Below are 7,341 nucleotides of genomic sequence, written 5' to 3' on the forward strand. Positions count from 1 at the left end.
TAAACTGTAGTTGTTGTTTGGGAATAATGTATGTACTTTAAGACAACGTCAATCTTACATTTGAACGGGACCAAAGCAACTCTAATGATAATGACATTTTAACATTTTGGAACAAAATGAGTACGTTTCTAAAATACAAAAGCTGACATTTGAGTATTGATTAATGCAGTCTTGAGGGCCTAACTACTGATGCTCTGTTGTTATTACTTTGGTTGCATTTGGCACTGTCTCAGCGCTGTTGCATCGCAATTTATGAGGTGTTATTTCATGATCTATAGATCTACTTTTCTTAATGAACTTGGTATAACTACATAGAACTGCTATCTGGGAGCTAAGCCTGCGAATGTTGAGGACCTATATTGGACACCACTCTTTAAAAAATAAAAATAGCACTTACATTTTTCAGAAATCTCTCAGGACTGAAAATCTCGGCACATCCTCTCCTTAATCTCCCAGTGGAATGCTGCTCTCTCTCAGCACACTGTGAAGATTTGGATTAGTTTAGAAAATGCCCCTTCAGCACTGCCTCTAAAATACTGTTTTCTTAACGAATTTCTTAGGACAGACTGTACAGTAAGGCTCCTCATTATGCACTTTGTAAAAGAAAAAAAGAAAAAGGAAGAGATAACCATAACTACATGTGGAGGGGTATGAGTCTCCTTGCTTCACTCACAAGGTCAGTGCAATGTGGCCAGGATGTTCACATGCCAAGTTTTTCAGAGTCCACTAGCTCCCACGGATTCTGGTGCAAAGTGAAATAAATATTGAAGGCACTGCACACATTTTTAAATATTGTAGTATACTCCTGTGCACAAGGGAGTAGCCAGAAAATTTAAATATTGTGTCCTCCAGCCAAGCATCTATCCACTCATCCTTCCATCCACCTGATATCTACCATTTCACATTTATAATGCTATCCATTCATTCATCCATATGTCAGTCTTTCCCCATTCCATCCCTACATCTATCCATTTGCTCATCCATATCCAAACATATCCATCAAACCCATCCCTTCATCCTCTAATCCTCCCTTTCACTCATCCATCCTTTCGCTCAACCATCTAGTCACCCATCTTTTTACTTCATCCATCCCCCTTCCACTCATTCATCCTGTAACTCAGCCATCCATCCTTTCACTCATCCACCCACCCTTCCATCGATTCTTTCACCCATCACTAAGTCATCTACTCTTTAATCCATTCATTTTTTCACACATCCATCCATGTTTTCACTCACTGCTAAATCCTTCCACTCATCTACCTGCCGTCCATCCATCCATCCACCCATTTATTCTTACATTCACATCCACCCTTACACTTGTCCTATCACTCACACACTCACCCAACATTTCACGTGAATTATGAGCCTTTATCACTCAAACTGCAGACAAAAGATGCTCATCAATAACCCCACCCTCTCGTTTTAGTTGCTAAAGCGACGAGTTCATGACATCCCTGCATGCAGTACATACTGTAGTAAATATTGTAACTATATTTTGTTGCATGCTGTTAAACCTCTCAGCTCTTGTGGTTTCCCAGTCTTTTGGCTTCTGACCTTCTGCTATGATCCTGTGCTGAAATTTATTTTTGCTGGCTTTAGGACTCTGGGCACCTTACCACTGCTGACCAGTGCTAAAATGCAAGTGCTCTCTGTCTAAATTGGGTTGGTGATTGGTTTTCTCCATGACTGGCATATCTGATTTACTAATAAGTCCCTAGTAAAGTGCACTAGAGGTGCCCGGGGCCTGTAAACCAAATGTTACTAGTGGGCCTGCAGCACTGATTGTGCCACCCACATAAGTAGCCGGGTAAACATGTCTCAGACTTGCCACTGCAGTGTCTGTGTGTGTGTGTGTAATTGTGAACTGCCAGTTCGACCAGGCAAGTGCACCCACTTGCCAGACCCAAACCTTCCCCTTTACTACATGTATGTCACCCCTAAGGTAGCCCCAGGGCAGTCCCAGGGGCAAGGTGCAGTGTATTTAAAAGGTAAAACTGCTAAATTTGTTTTTCACTATTAGAAGACCTATCTCACTCATAGGATAACATGGGGATTGCCTTAAAATATCCTTCAAGTGTAATTTCCCCACTGGGAGCAGATCGAGATATGGAGTTTGAGGTCTCTGAACTCACAATTTAAAAATACATCTTTGGGTAAAGTTGGTTTTTAGATTGTAAGTTTGAAGATCCCACTTTTAGAAAGTGGGTATTTTCTTGCTTAACCATTCTGTGCCTGTGCCTGGCTGCTGAATACATGTTGGGCTGCTTGTGAATTCACTCTAGACAGTCACACAAAGGGAGCTGAGGTGTGTCCTGCATACTTGGATGGGTCGGAGGTGGGAGGGGCTGAAACCTGCACCTGAATAGGACTGTGCCTGCCCTCTCACAATACAGTCTCCAAACCCCTAGAGTGTGGCTCGGGCCAGGACTGGGAGAGGCAGGGTCTTGCGCACTACAAAGACTTTACTTTGAAGTTTGCCTATTTCAAAGGCAGAAATGAATATAAGTATTGGACTGCTGATCCCACAACTTCAGATCACTTCTGGACTGAGGACATTCTGCCAGGGAGAAGAGCTGGATGCTTGAGAAGGACCTGCCACTCTGCCTGTTGCTTTGCAGTGCTGGCCTGTTGCTGCTACTTCTGCCCTGGGAGCGAAAGGACTGGACTCAGATTTCTACATCCTGCTTTCCAAGGTTCTCCAAGGGCATGAATTGAGCTTGCCTCCTGTTAGAAGTCTCAGGGACATCACAGACTTCATCTGCCAGCACCTGGGCTTTCTGGCTGAAGTTCCTGACTTGCCAAGAGGTGCCAAATCCAGTTTCTGAGCCTGTGAAAGTGAGTTCTGGTGAAACCAAGAAGAAACAAAGTGCATCGACTTCCCTTTCACCATGTCCTCTCTCCCACACACATTCTTTTACCACCTGTAAACGAAGCATTTGTGTTTCATTTGACGTTGACAAACCTTCAACAGCTGTGCCATTAGTGTGCCTGTTTTCCAGCCGTCTCCGTTACATACAAAGATATTTATGTGTATGATCATAATAGTTATGTAACATTCTTTTAATTATATTTACTAAATATGCCTATTATTTATATTTAGAAATACGTAACTGGAGAATGTGTTTAAATTTAATTCTGTTGCTCCGCTCTACATCAGCTGTTTAGAATTCAGAATATTTCATTCTGAATTTGCTGCTGTGCAGACACAAGGTGACTGATGCTGTGCTGCAAATAAATATCTTCTTTTAAATACCATCTACTTCGACTGGAAATCTGCAATTATTCAACAAACTTTGGCGCCAAGGGCCTGAAGAGTACTGTCATCTACAGCATTTCTATGCACCACAGGAATGGTAACTTTTCGGGTAGAGTTTTTTTTTTGTCATTGTCACTTTCTAAGACAAGACAAGATTTTTCTTGGCCTATTTTCTCTTTACGACGCAGCCTAAGGATATTATTTCCTTCAGCTTCGTTAACTTCTGTGACTCTTTGCCGCTGTCGGGTGGGACCTGTATTAGAGCCTATTATTCGACATGCGTTCACTTGTGCTCTTCTGAAGAAAACATTTTAGGCACACCTGATGGAATTACTTTTCTCTAGCGGATTATTCAATATTAAGGATTGTGGTACTTACCCTTTTTAGGTGCGCTATTGAGGAATTCTGACTGCTATGTTTGAATCTATTAGCAGCGCAAGGAAACACTCGACATTATTCATGCAATTTCTTTCGCTCTTGCTGAATGTTTAATGTATCATTCAAACCTTGTGTACACGCGTGTTAACTGTGTTTCATAGAAAGTGCTGCAGCCTTGTCTACACACGCCCCAACCACGTTTCATAGGAAGCGTTCCTTGTGGAAATCTACACGCACTTGTTTATGCAATAGTGAACACACCAGCACTATACAGCAAGGAAAAGTTGCTTTCATTCGTAGGCATGTGCGAGTATTATAGGAGAGACTTTGCGGCAAAAATTGAACCATTACGTGTATTGACAAGGAAGAACGTGGTATTTAACTGGACAGAACTGCAACATGCACTTGAAAGGATCAAGAGAGATATTATTGATGCTCCTACATTAAAACCATTCTGTATAATTACGGTTGATACCAGTTTGGAAGGAGTTTTGCCCTAAAGATGTGGAAAACATGAATGTAGCTTTTGCATCAAGGACTTTGAGTGACACTGATAGGACGTATGTGGTGATTGAAAAAGAACTGTTAGCATGCGCCTGAGCAATCAAGCACTTCCGTAATTATGTATGGAGGTCTAATTTTATTCTAATAACTGATCACAAGCCATTAGTTAACATTTTATCAGCAGGGGGAGGATGGAATGCTACTGCCCAGATTGTGAGCCTCCCCTCGAGACTAGAAGAGTAAAGTTTGAAGGCAGAATATGTGCCAGGGAAAACAAATGTTATGGCAGATTACTGTGTAGCAGTAATGAGGAGGTGGAAGTCAATGGAGAGCCAGTTATTATACACACTATTAAGGATGTTGTGGAGAATTAATTTGAAAGCATTACTGAGAAATTGTGGATACAATATGAAACCAAAGATGTGTTACTGCAAGAAGTTAAAAAGTACATTAAAGAAGGTTGGCCTAAGAAAGACACATTGTCTCTGGAAATACTATCCTTCTGGAAAATTACAGATGATTTGGACATACAGGAAGGAATGCTTATCAAAGATAGCAGGTGTATTCCACTTGCAATGATTCAAGATGGGATTTTAGGTTGGCTCACAAGCAGCATTTAGGAATGTCTTCCATGAAGAGACTTATCAGAAAAAAAAGGTTTTGGTGGCCAGGTTTGAATTGTAAAGTAGACAAAATGGTGAGAGAATGTAATGGCTGTGCAAAGGAAAAAAAGTCACTTAAAGTATCCCCTGCACCTTTGAACCCTTTGAAATGGCCAGAATTCCCATGGCAGAAACTTGCTTTGGATATGTCAGGTCCATTTTATTCCTTGACACAAGATACTAGGTTTGCTTTAGTACTCATGGATTATCATTCAAAGTGGCCTGAGATTAAGTTTGTGATGCAAAACAACAACCAGTGTAGTCACTGAATTACTCAAGGACTTTTTTGCGAGAGAAGTTTATCCTGAGGTGTTGATAATGGATAATGAAATCTAAAGAAATAGAAGAATTCCTCAGGAAATGTAAAATACAACATATCACCACAGCTTTCTATGACCCTCAAGGAAATGGACAGGTGGAAAGATTCAACTGTTTACTAAAATGGATGCTAGAAAATCTAGTTGTGAGTGGAAAAATGTATTGAGAGAGGTGTTATGGCTGTATAGAGTAAGACCTCATACTATCACAGAGGTCAGCCCTTTCAAATTGTTAAAAGGGAGAGAACCAGTTTCTCAATTGTGCCCATGGCGGTTCAATAAAACCGCACACACAAAAAAAAACAAAAAAGGTAGTCAAAATTAGGAATGTGGCCCGGAAAGTGGGGGCCAAACAAAATAAGATGAAGACATGTTATGACTCAAAGTGGAAGGCGAAAGAACTCAAGTTTGAGGTGGGTGACTGGGTAAGAATCTGGGTGCCAGGAATTTTGATGAAAGGTACACCGAAATACGGCAAAGCACCGAAAGTAATAAAGGGTAACACTAATAGTGTAGTCACACAAGATGGCAAAGTATGGAATGTTAGACATACGGCAAAAACCAGAGAGATGATTTTAGGTGGGAGGAAAGATTCAGGAAAGAATTACTTTCTCAGGATTGACAAATCTAAATCGAATGATAGATGTACAGTAAGAAAGACAAAGTTTGGAAACTCCTGATTTGCTGATGAATGAGATCAATTTTCCTGATTGTGATTCTGTTGCTTCAACAATTAAGGAAACTAGTGGAGTGAGGCATGCATCAGCAATATACAAGGCTTTTGTTTAGGGAGAAAGATGTGTTACATACAGAGATATTTATGTATATGATCATCATAGTTATGTAACATTCCTTTAATTATATTTATTGTATATACCTATTATTTATAAATGTGTAACTGGAGAATGCCTTTATAATTAATTATGTTGCTCTGCATCAGCTGTTTAGAATTCATAATGTTTCATTCTGAATTAGCTGCTGTGCAGACGCAAGGTGACTCTGATGATGTGCTGCAAATAAATATCTTCGTTTAAATACCATCTACTTCGACTGGAAATCTACAATTATTCAACAAGCGTCTCCCTTGTGGACGTCTCTCCCTCTGCACTCCGTACTGTTCTCTGTTGATTTACTGCTTCTACCCGCTCTTGCATGTTTGCTTTTCCCAATTCCTCCCACCAACCCACGCCTTTTGTGTCGCTTTTGCTCCTGCCCTCCCTGCTGCTTTTGAGCCCCCTTCACCTCCACTGCTTCTGCACCCCGGCCCCTACGCACGTTGCTTCGGCTTTGAACAAAGGTGTTCCTGTAGCTTCCTCTTCCCGCCCTTTGCTGTTAAAGCACACAAACTGCTAAACGTTTTCTGTTCTTTTTATTCACCTAAACTATTCGGATCGGCAACTAAAAAGAAAAAAAAGCTCTCGTGTCAAATGCTTTTATTTTTTTGTTTTTTACTTTGACCCGCTGCACAGCATCAGGAGTTAAAAACAACTGGCAAAGTCAATAGGTCGCAAAGGAGATACCTATTGGCTTTGCCAATGCTTGATAAATTACTGCCATGACTGAACCCTGACAGGACACTACCAAGGGTCCTAGTATGACGCACAAAATACTGGGGGGCGTGCTCTAGTACGCATCGCAGTAAATAGTCGCGCTTCATACTATAACAATGGTGTAGATGTAATCCGGTTCTAACGGTAACCGCAGTGCGCACAGGGCACAAACATTATGTGCGTTCTAGTGCAAACTGCAACAAATACTGTATAGATGCGCCTGTGAATCAAATAATTGCTGTATACCAAATCTGGTGATCCATACTTTAGTAACAAATGTATACATCAAACGAGGTCCGCTACTTACGGAGACCATCCAGGAACTCCGCAAAACCTCCATCGTCCGTTGTTGATCTTTTAACGGATGTCATTTGGCCATAATCTAGGTACTTCCGGGTTGCACAACAACCAATCCCACGGTTCAACATATTCTGAGTGCCCTGTTGGAGTTAAAGGGTTCGGCTAATGTGTAAGGTGATCTGCGATAAGAGCATTGGGTGTACCGCTCCCCTCAACCAATCCTAGGACAGCACACAGAATTTCGAAGTACCCATTGGCTGTGGCGTCCGCACGTGCTTTTCTCGGAGCTGTCATCGCGTAGTCGGGGGTCTGCTCTGCTTGGCGAGTGGGTTGCGTTTGTCGTGAGGGCCGCGCGGCTCTGAGGTGACGACAGC

General features: G+C 41.6%; 1 protein-coding gene across 4 annotated transcripts in view; it reads right to left on the reverse strand.

The window, feature by feature from the left end:
* Nucleotides 1–7,073, reverse strand: part of LOC138295423 (probable G-protein coupled receptor 75) — a 42,450-nt gene extending 35,377 nt beyond the window's left edge. For all 4 annotated transcript variants that reach the window (XM_069233714.1, XM_069233715.1, XM_069233717.1 and 1 more), the window contains exons 1-2: nt 6,975–7,073; nt 398–481 (exon numbers count right to left, since the gene is read on the reverse strand). The gene's annotated coding sequence lies outside the window, so the exon portion shown is untranslated. The remainder of the gene's footprint in view (nt 1–397; nt 482–6,974) is intronic.
* Nucleotides 7,074–7,341: the final 268 nt, after the last annotated feature.

This window comes from Pleurodeles waltl, chromosome 5 (genome assembly GCF_031143425.1).
Source record: "Pleurodeles waltl isolate 20211129_DDA chromosome 5, aPleWal1.hap1.20221129, whole genome shotgun sequence".
Lineage (NCBI taxonomy): Eukaryota > Metazoa > Chordata > Amphibia > Caudata > Salamandridae > Pleurodeles > Pleurodeles waltl.